The sequence below is a fragment of the Delphinus delphis genome, chromosome 10, assembly GCF_949987515.2.
Source record: "Delphinus delphis chromosome 10, mDelDel1.2, whole genome shotgun sequence".
Lineage (NCBI taxonomy): Eukaryota > Metazoa > Chordata > Mammalia > Artiodactyla > Delphinidae > Delphinus > Delphinus delphis.
In genome coordinates, this window is record NC_082692.2 from 43598601 (window position 1) to 43611387 (window position 12787).

General features: G+C 41.3%; 1 pseudogene; it reads left to right on the top strand.

Moving 5' to 3' along the window:
- LOC132431908 (septin-2 pseudogene) overlaps positions 1–12787 on the top strand; it is a 72125-nt pseudogene that overhangs the window by 5467 nt on the left and 53871 nt on the right.

The window sequence follows — 12787 nt, forward strand, 5'->3', positions numbered from 1 at the left end:
ACAATATTGTAAATGAACTATACTCCAATATAAAAAAAATTTTTTTTTAAGTAGGAAAACCAAAAACAAAAGGAAAGAAAAAGAAAAAGTGAGAAAGGCGGAGGAAAAAAAGTATGGGCTCCCTGACAAAACAGGCTGGGCCAGCCGCCCTCTGAACACCCTGGGATTAGATAACAGGAAAACTTCCCTGCTGTGGGATGACAGGGGGTGGTCTTTTACAACTCTGTAATTTCTTCTTTTGGAGACTTTTGTTTGAACCAGAATTTACTACAAGTATTATGACACAATGTATCTATAATTTCAGAAAGGCAAAAGGGACCGGTGTTTTCATTGAATTTTCAGAAAATGGAGCAAGGTAAGAGATAAATATTCAACATAAAAGTTTAGACTGGCTAGGTCAGAAGATAAAGATGCTACACATGCCTCTATCACTAAGAGAGGAAGGGCAAATAGACTTTTCATCTGCAGGGTTCCTTCAGGAGAAAAAATGTCCTAAAGCAGAGAAAGTCAAAGAAGAGATACTGAAGAAGACAAATTAAAAGGACTATTTCTAATCCTTGGCTAGGGCACTAAAAAAATAAATAAATAAGCCTAGACAATAACCCACTACCTTGATAATTATCAGTTTAGTAAGACAGGAGCTCTCTTGTTGAGAACCTTCATGTTAAACACCCAGAGAAAGTTAAACGAATTGAGGTAAGAAAAGGAACTATGGTTCCTTTAATTTCATGCTTTTTGAAGACAGAGCTTGGTAATACATGAAGACCAATCCCCCGGCCCACCCCCCCAAAAGTTAACCACATAGACTGAGGAGCTGAGTCATCATAAATCAAAATAACCTTCAGAAAATAAACTCAGTGCACAAAGCCATAATTATCTCAAGTTGCATTCTTGCCAGCAAGTGGTTTTTGACCAAGGACATTGGAGCTGCTAAGGGCTATCACCAAAGTGGCGAAAGATATTCCTACATAATTAAATTTTTTTAAGTCATCCATCAGAGATAAAATAATTGAACATTTCAGGACACTGCTTTTCAACTTTCATTCTTAGAAATGTGGGGAGGGGGAGCTGAGCGATAATTTAGAGAAGATGTAAAATTAATATGCCCATCTTCTGAATTAACCAGTCACAATGATTGGCTGGTTCTTCTTTTACATTACTGTTTATACTTCTATTTAGCTTGTATTTCTTTTTTTTTTTTTTCATTTTAATCAAGAAGAATTTCATTGTTAAAAGAAAACAACCCAGAAAACCACTCAAGTTGGCACTAACAGGAGTTTTAACCATAAGGAATCCGGCATCTTCTGGAATCCAAGGACAGAAGCATAACTGGCCTGTGGGGGACATTAGGAACCAAGCAGAATTCTCTCTCCATCTCTCAGAGGCCGACTTGGACTCTTTCCTCAGATCCCCTCTCCCTTCTCTTCTCCCTTTTGTTCTGCTGTGTAGATAATACACTTTCTTTACTAATTAGCCACTGGCCCCAAGAGTCTGCTCAAAATGGCAGTTTCCGGGCTTCCCTGGTGGCGCAGTGGTTGAGAGTCCGCCTGCCGATGCAGGGGACACGGCTTCGTGTCCCGGTCCGGGAAGGTCCCACATGCCGCGGAGCGGCTGGGCCCGTGAGCCATGGCCGCTGAGCCTGCGCGTCCGGAGCCTGTGCTCCGCAACGGGAGAGGCCACAACAGTGAGAGGCCCACGTACGGCAAAAAAAAAAAAAAAAAGGCAGTTTCCCATCTGAGCGCACATCGGCATGGAAGCTTTGCCAAATTCAGAACTTGTTCCCAATTCAAAATCATCAGGAAAGGAATCAAACTGTCCAGCTAGGATCCAGGACACACTTCTGATCCACTCCAAATTGGGGGGCAAGGGACAGCACGCCCAGTGTTCCATGGCCCACCACCGACTTAGCAGGGATAAGACTGCCTGAGAAGGAGACGTGGGCGGGTGGAAGGGCCCTGAGAAGGGGCAGAAACGGTGGTGGAGAAAGGGCTGTCAGCCTCTCAGAGCACTTAGCTGGCAGAACACTAGCTGGCCTTGGAGCAGTGGCCATAGCTTTTTAAATAAGTACTTCTTTTTATCCCTCACAGTGCGCTACATGTTGCCTCTCACAAAATAGGCACAAGCAATATGTACTGAATGAAAAAACAGAAGGCAAGCTAAATACATTTCAGGGAAATATTACCCAACCAGAACACTGCTGATGTTTCACTTTAGTTTGTTTTCTGGACCTTCCTCAAAGAGCTTTAAGATTTCATTGCTCTCCTCCAGATGACTCAATTAGCAATCTAGAAGAAGAGGTTGTAAACATGGCTGTGTATAGACCAGAATTGTATTCCAACAGTCCCCACCAGCTGGGTTTACTTTCTACAAGCCCCAAACCTGGGGCTTTGGACCAGAGAGGCCAGCATGCGGCCAGGTGGGGGGAAGGAGGGGACGTTCCCATTGAGTCCTCACATCAGGGGTGCCCAGCCAGCCAGCCAGCCCAGGTCCCCGTTTCTGTCTTGGATAACAGAGACACTTGCCTAATGCTATATTAGCTCATTAATAAATTTTTAAACTTCAGAAATGTAATTTTCTATAGTCAGAAACAGACTCACAGACATAGAAAACAGGGGAAGGGAGAGAGGGATAAATTAGGAGACTGGGTTTAACATATACACACTACTCTATATAAAATAGATAACTACTAAGGACCTATTGTATAGCGCAGGGAACTCTACTCAATACTCTGTAATAAACTATATGGGAAAAAATTCTGAAAAAGAATATATATATATATATATAAAACTGAATCACTGTGTTATACACCTGAAACTAACACAACATTGTAAATCAACCATACTCCAATATAAAAGTAAAAAAATTTTAAAAAGAATGACACAGTCTGAGATTGGCCATGAAACACACGTTACACAATCTTTGATAATAAATAGACTGCATCAAAATGGAACACATAAAAAATAATAATAATTTTCTGTAGTTCAACTTTAAATGGTTAGGGTGCTGAAGTCTGTCACTGGAACAGATGACAACAAATATTTATCTAATACCCACCCTGTGCCCAGCCATGTGCCACCTGTTAGAGACACAGCTGTGACAGCACAGGAGTGAAGCTGACATCCTAGCAGGAGTCATAGATTCTACACAAATAACCAGCCACCCAGTTCTATGTAAAGAGCCGATGCGCTATGCAACTTTGGCAGCTCTGCTAAATGCCTCTGGGGCTTTTATTGTACTCCTGGAGGCCACTGCAAAAGAAAGTGAATATATTCACTTTCACAGATATTTCTGTAGCAGAGTGACTGATGCTAAGAGAGATACAGGAAAAACTATTGTGAAAAGAGGGTGGGAGAAATTCACATTATTTTTTCCCTTCCTCTTGTCTCTTGCAGCCTCTCCTAAGGGCCGGCCCGGTCACTTGTAACTGCATAACCCACAGGAGGATAAAACTCTAAGAAAATCTCATCTTTCTGGACAGAATAACCAGTCAGTGGGGAGCTGGGGACTCGAGGATGTGGCTGAAATCTGAGGGAGGGACCCTCTCATTCTGTACATGACCCGACACAACTCCTTTGATTCGGGATGGAGAAAAACAAGATACTTGCCTTAGATAGTTAAGATACATACCTAAGGAATAATTTCAATGAGCCCAGACTCTTGCATCTTCCCATATATAGAAAGGCACTAAAATCATTAACTTGAGATACCTTGGGGGTTTTTTTGTGATTAGCAGTAATCTTTGATGTTTGACTATATGGGGTTTTTTTCCCAGCAAAAAACCCTATATATCTTGGGTCCTCCCTTACCTCTTTGGACCAAACCCTCACAGATATCCAAGAGGCTGTATGCCAGGCTATAGTCCGCAGTAAGGTCCCCAAATAAAACATAATTCTCAACTTTGAGGTTGTGCATTTTTTTCAGTCCACATCCTGAACTCCAGCTATATCCCTGACCTCGCTGAGGATGGGGTTTTCATTTCCTGAGATTCTTTATTTTGCCTAAGAGAGCTCTAATTGGATTTCTGTCGTGGATTAGTAACAATTTAATACACTCAGGCACAGTACCAGTGTCTGAGGACACAACAGTGACCAAATTACAGTCCTGTCCTCAAGGAACTTAAAGAATAAGGTGAAGAGAGGTAAAGAAATGTAGTTGATTTTAGAACTGTGTTAGCTCTGTGAAGATAGTGAGCACAGTGTGCTAACAGGAGAGACACCCAGATGGGCTTTGCAGAAGGGATGCTAACTGTGGGAGCTGACGGACAATTAGGGGCCAGACCAGAGAATCTCAGCCTCAGCACCATCGACATTTGGGGCCTGATAATTCTGTGTTGTGAGGCTGTCTTATGACTTGTACTGTTGTCCAACACAAGTTCATGTGCCCAACACACAGTGAGCAGAGAAGGTTTGTTGCAGGGCCCATCAAGGATAATGGGGCAACTCATGCTCTAAGGACCCGAACTCCCCCATGGTTGTTTTTTTTTTTATATAAATTTATTTATTTTATTTATTTTTATTTTTGACTGTGTTGGGTCTTCGTTGCTGCACGCAGGCTTTCTCTAGTTGCGGTGAGCAGGGGCTACTCTTCGTTGCTGTGCGTGGGCTTCTCATTGCAGTGGCTTCCCTTGTTGCAGAGCACGGGCTCTAGGCATTCGGGCTTCAGTAGTTGCTGCACGCAGACTCAGCAGTTGTGGCACACGGGCTTAGTTGCTCCACGGCATGTGGTACCTCCCTGGACCAGAGCTCAAACCCGTGTCCCCTGAATTGGCAGGAGGATTCTTAACCACTGCACCACCAGGGAAGCCCCGCCCCAATGGGTTTTACATAAACATTTTTAAAGGCCGGGTGAGGGAGGGGAGTCACAGGGTGTGTGATCAGCTCATGCACAATTCTCTGATTGGTTGATGGTGAGGTCACAGGGCCGTGTCACAGGGGTTAACATCATCAATCCTCAAGCTCCAGTAGGTCTGGGAGCTATGTACTCATGATCATCAAGTAGTTAGCTTCCATCTGGTGGGGGTTTTAGCCTCTGTAGAGCAACTCAGGAAATATGCATCCCATACTAGGTAATTCAGGGAGGAACTAAAGATTCTGTGACTGTCATATGACCGACTTACTGTTTAAATTCTTACCAGTTCTCCTGGCCCAACTGCTGATTTGTCACTACCTGTTCACATCCTTTCAATCATTAATTCTTGAGCAGTCTTTTGTGACTCAGAGGAAGCCTGGGAGACTACAGCTTTTCTACAAACCAGAGGCAGTCAGAGGACATGGGGAGAGCAGTCTATCCTGGGAAGGCCCCATAGGGTCCTGCTCGGTTACAGTAGGATAGTCAGCAGCCTCCCTGTTTTCCACCCACTAGATGCCAATAGCACCACCAGCACCACCACCAGATGTGAAAGTCAAAATTGTCCATAGACACTACCGAATGTCCCCCAGGGTATAAAAAGATATCACTTCTACACAATGTCTTCACAATAACGAGAAAGGGCTGAGCTGCATGGAGTGTGGCCCACTTAAAACAATGACTACCCTGTGGAGTAATGACGTGATTTCTTCATAAAAGGTATCTTCTGAGGCCAAATGTTGACAGCTTGCTAGCAGCTTACATTCCTCAAGCAGTGCCTTGGAGCCACCTCAGAAAATTTGTTGACACATTCTTGTTTCAATAGGATGGTTTCCTTAGCCACCAAGTCCTGCTATGAACCACTTTTTTTTTCCTTTTTAAAAAATTTTATTGAAGTATAGTTGGTTTTTAATGTTGTGTTTCATTTCTGCTGTATAGCAAAGTGATTCATTTATATGTGTATGTATATTATATATTCTTTTTCATATTCTTTTCCATTATGATTTATCACAGGATATTGAATATAGTTCCCTGTGCTATACAGTAGGACCTTGTTGTTTATCCATTCTATACATAATAATTTGCATCTGCTAATCCCAAACTCCCACTCCATCCCTCCCCCAGCCCCCTTCCCCCTTGGCAACCACACGTCTGCTCTCTGTGTCTGTGAGTCTGTTTCTGTTTCACAGATATGTTCATTTGTGTCATATTTTAGATTCCACATGAGTGATATCATATGGTATTTGTCTTTCTCTTTTTGACTTACTTCACTTAGTATGATAATCTCTAGGTTCATCCATGTTGCTGCAAATGGCATTATTTCATTCTTTTTTATGGCTGAGTAGTATTTATTCCATTGTATATATATACCACATCTTCTTTATCCATTCATCTGCCATGGACATTTAGGTTTTTTACATGTCTTGGCTATTGTGAATAGTGCTGCTATGAATATAGGGGTGCACATATCTTTTCAAATTATTGTCTGGATATATGCCCAGGAGTGGGATTGCTGGATCATATGGCAACCCTATTTTTAGTTTTTTGAGGAACCTCCATACTGTTTTCCACAGTGGCTATACCAATTTACATTCCCACCAACAGTGTAAGAGGGTTCCCTTTTCTCCACACCCTCTCCAGCATTTATTGTACACTTCTGAAGAGGCTTTTGTATCTTTGCTGAAGATGATTAAAATTTCTCCAGGGAGCAGCCTTGCTGCCCATTTACAAATATAACGTCAACAGCCCAGTCTCATGATCCTGAAGCAGTCACTGCAGCTTCAATGATTTTGCTTCAGGATACGATGCAAAAATGTTATAGAACATCTCTTTATTTGCTTTTCGGAAGTCACAATCAAAGGCCATTTACATTTTATCAGAGCTTTTGCAAATTCTGCAATATCATGTGAAATTCTTTTCTGGGTCCTCTGAACACATCATTCATAATAAACATGTTTCTTTGAAAACAGGGTATATGATGTCAGGTGACATGAACTGGTCCAACCACTTTTTGTTTCTTCTAGTTACTTCAAGGCAACCATCCCTCTTTATAGAGTCTGTTCTCTGTGTTCTGGAATCTTCCTTCAGGGCTATAGCTTCACAGAATCATCTGTAAATCAGAGAAAACAATCCCTACCTCCCAGGGTTATAATCAGGATTAAAGGGTACCACACCACACTTCACTGATTTGGAAAAGCATGTTTCCCCCACATCTGAGCACCTCCAGAATGGGAATGCATCTCAATCTACAGCATCTTAGGTCACCATCAGAAAGGGAGCAGTCACAATCCTGATGTCACGGTCTGTCCACGCGCAAACTTGCTGTTAACCCTCCTCGCACGACTGGCAACTTAACTTCCAGTCAAAGACCATTGCAGAATTGTTCAAGGAAGGAGTGTGGGTCCTGGTTGTTGCCTGAAAACCTTCTGCTGACACTTAAGAAAACACCAAACCAAACCTAGCGGAAAAGGTGTCAGCATTGGGGAAGGAAATCCCAGGGGTCATAAGGAAGCAACTTGGAAGAAATGCTGTGTCACCTACATTCTCAAAGGTACAGAAGACTATAATGGTTAGAGAAGCAAGAACCTCGACAGCTCTTAGTGAGAAGTGATTCAATAAACTCTGAATGCAAAAAATCAAAGAAAACAAAACTTTTAGGATTCTTTAACCCATTGAATTTGCTTGTACTTTCCTTCTTAGATAAGCACAAGAGCGATATGTGATGAAGTAAACCAACGTTTAGTTAAGTCCAAAACAACTCTTTCTACATTTACACAACAAAAACTCTATGTGATAATAACGTGTTTAGTAATACTTTAATTGCACATTTTTTCCTTCCTTGGTGATACACAAAATGATGGTGTATGTCACCTTTGTTTTTGATTTGAGGGAATACAGTACAGAGGAGGCCACAAGAGTACCTCAGAATTTAGTTGGTTCTCAACAAACTGTAGAAGTTGTTGTTAGGACTTTATGGTTGTCAAATCTGGTTGAATCAAGAGGCAACATTCGAAGATCATCTGTAAATTTATTATGTAAAAAATCCCCCAAATCAAGTGTGGGACAGATGATGCTAGATTATAACTTACACATCAATGTCCTTTTAAAGTTATTGATTTCATTTGTGAATTTGAACCCTAGAATAATGATGACCCCAAAGTGTGATTTGAACCACATCCTTCCTTACCCTCTCTCCCAGGTTATCAGGTCTATGTGGTAGGGAGCCCAACAGCATTAGGAGGCAAGACAAGAGAACTAGAAAGCAAAACAGCTCTAACCCACTGGCTTACATGCCCATAACTCAGCCTGGTATGTCTTTAAGATTCTAGCACTTTTGATATCGTCTCACTGAAATTTAAAGGAATTTGGAAGAAAGGAACACCATAAGAGTATGAAATTCTCCCAAACATGGCCCCATGTCAGGAAAGATACTCAAAGAATACAATTTAAAGAAGAAAAGAAAATATCTAATATCTCCAAATATTCTGGGAAAAGAAGTGACATTTATTAATAATATTTTAAATTGCATACCTGTTATGGCCAATGGAAAACACCTGTTATGGCCAAATGGAAATATGGGTGGAAGCTCTATTTTATACAACAGTGCAATATGGAGTATTTTCCCTTATGAATGTCAGAAGAATTCTATTTAACAGAAGTTTACCTAAAGCAAACCACATTTTATAGTCTTTCAATATTAAGTTTCTACCTATAATATACTAAATAATTTTTATTACAACTTTCATAGAATTTAATAAGAAGTTTAATTGATTATCAATTCCAAAGTATAATTTTCTGCCAAAAGTTATTATAGAATGTACCAGCTCATTCCACATCAAAATTACTCTGTAGAAGAATTTCCCTGATAATAGTTTCTGAAAGCTAGTTCAAATAGCCAGAGCCAGGTCTGTGTTATAGAGATGATCAACCGCCAGAGGGCAGCAAAGAGCCTCATAATACTTCTGCTCTTGGTTCACCAGCTGAGCTCACGGAATCAGGGTGTTTGTTTTTTCTGTTTATGTCTTGTAAGCCTTTTATTATATTAATTAATAAAGTTATGTTTTTAAACCCTGAAAATATGATGTATTACAACATGTGTCATTGATTTTTCTAAAAGCTATGTCTGAGCACATCCTCAAATTTTTCTTCCTGAGTCATGTCCCATTTTTCCATACTGCTTGGAATGGACATGTTAATGCAGGATGGAAGATAAAGTCTCCCAGTCCTAATGAAGCAGCCTATTAAATTAAACCGGGTGATTTGGGCAGAGGGATCCTTTCTAAGATCTACGTTCCATTATGTGAGTCTGAGAAGCAAGACAAAGAACTGCCGGCGCCTCTGAAGTCCCATCTGAGTCCCACATCAAGGGAAACGGAACTCTTCCTTAATCTAATCTGTGGTTCTCTCTGAGTATAACATCACTGCAAACTGACCAACAAAAAACTAGAGAGATGTGATGTGCCCAGAACACCACTGAATAATAATTTTATTTTTGCTGCGAATAAATCATCACAAATAAAAGAATGTCTATCAATTATCCTTAAAAGAATGACAGGAAGGGGTATTGCAGCTCTGATTTTTTGATAGGATTCTAGGTCATCCTCCTGGAATTGGAGGTCCTCACAGACACCAGTGATGGGCACAGAGGGCAGGGAGGGGGGAGAATGCTTCCTGCATCAGGCCCAGCATTCTTCCGGGTCACACAGGGAGATGCCTGGACTACTTTGGTGTCACAACAGTGGGATTCAAACCACAATGTAAGGGAGAACAGAGGCTGCAACTTTAGGAATGTGCCTGGACTACTTTGGTGTCACAACAGTGAGATTCAAACCACAATGTAAGGGAGAACAGAGGCTGTACCTTTAGGGATGTGCCTGAGATTATTGCAAACCTGATGAAAGATGTGAAAAAGCCTCTTTTATTAAATTAAAAAAGAAATCCCTGACACAGTAAGTGCTCTGAACCTGAACACTAACCTAAGTGACCTGGCAGCCAGAGTTCACAGAAACAAAATTAAATCACAGGAGACAGGACCAGGAAATGGGACAGGTGAAACTGTCTTGGCAAAAAGTTGGCTGCACGAATATAAAAGGCATTGAAAAGGTTTAAAATTAAAATGGTGTGGGTCCGCAGGGAGATCAGCTCGGTGCTGTGTGACCACCTAGAGGGGTGGGATAGGGAGGGTGGGAGGGTGATGCAAGAGGGAGGGGATATGGGGATATATGTATACATATAGCTGATTCTCTTTGTTATACAGCAGGAACTAACACAACATTGTAAAGCAATTATATTCCAATAAAGTTGTTAGAATTATTTATTTATTTATTTATTTAATTTTAAAAATGGTGTGGGTTGAAGAGAACAAATACCCATGGTACTTTTTCAGGGCACCATTCCTTGGAAATAAATGGAAATATATTTGAATAACAAAAAAATATTTCTATAGGCCTTGGGTAGATAGAATGCTGGAATTTTTTTAAAACCTTTTTTTAAATTTATTTTTTATTTTTGGCTGTGCTGGGTCTTCGTTGCTGCACGTGAGCTTTCTCTAGCTGTCGCAAGCAGGGGCTACTCTTCATTGTGGTGTGCCAGCTTTTCCTTGCAGTGGCTTCTCTTGTTGCAGAGCACAGGCTCTAGGTGCAAGGGCTTCAGTAGTTGTGTCATGGGGGCTCAGTAGTTGTGGCTCACGGGCTCTAGAACGCAGGCTCAGTAGTTGTGGTGTACAGGCTTAGTTGCTCCGTAGCATGTGGGATCTCCCCGGACCAGGGCTCGAACCCGTGTCCCCTGCATTGACAGATGGATTCTTAACCACTGCACCACCAGGGAAGTCCCTAATGCTGGAATTATTAGCAGCAACTCCCATCTTCTTCTTTTCTTATTTATTTAATTATTACATCTAACACGATTGAATTTAAACGTTAACCAGATAAAGGATACAAGACAGAACGTCAGAAACTTGTAGTTTTCATTCACTTGTCATGTGATTGGAACAAGTAGTTTAGCTCTGCTACCTCTCAATGTCCTACAGTGTAAACAAAAAGAGATTAAACTACGTCCTTCAAAAGCACAGCCAGGGGCGTGTCCATCTCTGGTGTTTCTTCTAGTTTGTGCTCTGTCTCATACATGAATAACCAGGGTGTTTATTAATCATAATTTTGTTTTCAGGTTACACAATTATTTGCTTAACTTTATTTTTAACATGACAAACATGTTAAACTGTGTTTTAACATGACAAACACTATTTGAAAACAAGTCGAGAGTTGGAAACAAGCTAAATGCTCGACAATAGGAAATTCTTTTCCCTTATTCTAATACATTCAGTGGACGACCAGGCATCCATTTGAAATGATGTAGATCTCCCAATGCTTGGGGAAAATGTTCATACAAGGTTGTTACAGGGAGAAAAAGAAGCTGCTTGGGGCGGGGGTGGGGGGTGGGGGTGGGGGATGTGCTTTGCCCCAACATAAACAACACAAAGACCACTGATATCTTTTTGAAGCCTCTGAAAGTCCCAGCTCTACTGAAGCCCGAACCAGGAAGCAAAGCTGGAGGCCAGGGTTCTTCCAGGAGGGCCCTGAGTGTTGTTTTCAAGCAGACGTAACCTTTTCATTTGGCTCCCCGGCCACTTGGCCTCCCATCAGGAACAGCCGCCTCCTGGTCCCCAGGCGGATGTGAATCAGGTCTCCAGGTCAATGGCACACAATGAGCACTTTCCCCTGGAAACCCTCTCCCACCCCGCCCCCTGACCTGTTCACCATCTCACACCACACAGAAGCACCCTCTGAACTCACCAGATGACCAGCCCAACTAGAAAGATTTGGTCTTGCAAGTGAAAAAAGAAGAAAGCATCTAAAGTGTGATGTTAGTCTTTTTCTTTTATTATTTCTATGTCAGTAATAACACCTGGAGGAAATTCACTGAAATGTTCATCATGGTTCTCTCTCCGTGGGACTTTAAGTGCTTTAAATGTTCTTATTTTTGCTTAACTGTTTTCTAAATTTTCTACAATAAATAAGTACTGTTTTGTAATTTTAAATAAAATAATAAGTTATTTTGTTATTCTAACCAATCATTTAAAATTCTACAATTATTTACTTATTTTTATTTATTTATTTTTCACTGAAGTGTGGTTGACTTGAAATGTTGTGTTAGTTTCAGGTGTACAGCAAAGTGATTCAGTTATACATACATATATATACATTTTATATATATATATATATATATATTCTTTTTCAGATTTTTTTTCCCATATAGGTTATTACAGAATATTGAGTAGATTACCTGTGCTATATAGTAGGTCCTTGTTGATTATTTTACATACAGTAGTGTGTATATGTTACTCCCAAATTCCTAATTTATCCCTCCTCCCCAGCTTTCCCCTTTGGTATAAATAGACCAACATAAGTAACAGATCTGTAAAGGATTGAATGGTTTAAAACATTGGGATTGTTACTAAATCTATTCAAAGTAGCAACGGCCCTGTGTTTAATGGTGGCCAGGTTTGGAGTTCACTCTATTGCAGCCCATGGGGGCCTTTCCTTGAAGGAACTGTTCCTCCTCCTATTCACCCCCCACAAGACACTTTTCTGTCCTTTCCATTGGGGGCCGGCCCTCCATTGCCGCTTTTAGACTTGATCTGCGTGGATCCACCCCTCAGTCCCAGCCCTTCCCTTGTGGTTGTGCAAGACCCTGGGTGTCTGTATGTTTGGACAAAGATGCCAGATCAGTGCCTATCAGAAAGCACCTGCCCTGCATTGCCCTTGAGTCCTTAGGGCTTGTTACAGCTCTGCCTCTCTCCCTGTTCCATTGAAACTTCTCTGCCCTGAATCTCTACCAGGGCCAGGCAAGACCAAAGGCCAGAGGAGACTAGCCCTGGTGGTAACTTCTTGGAGAATTCTTTCATGAGATATGAATGGCGACCCCTGTTATGTGCAGCCCTGAG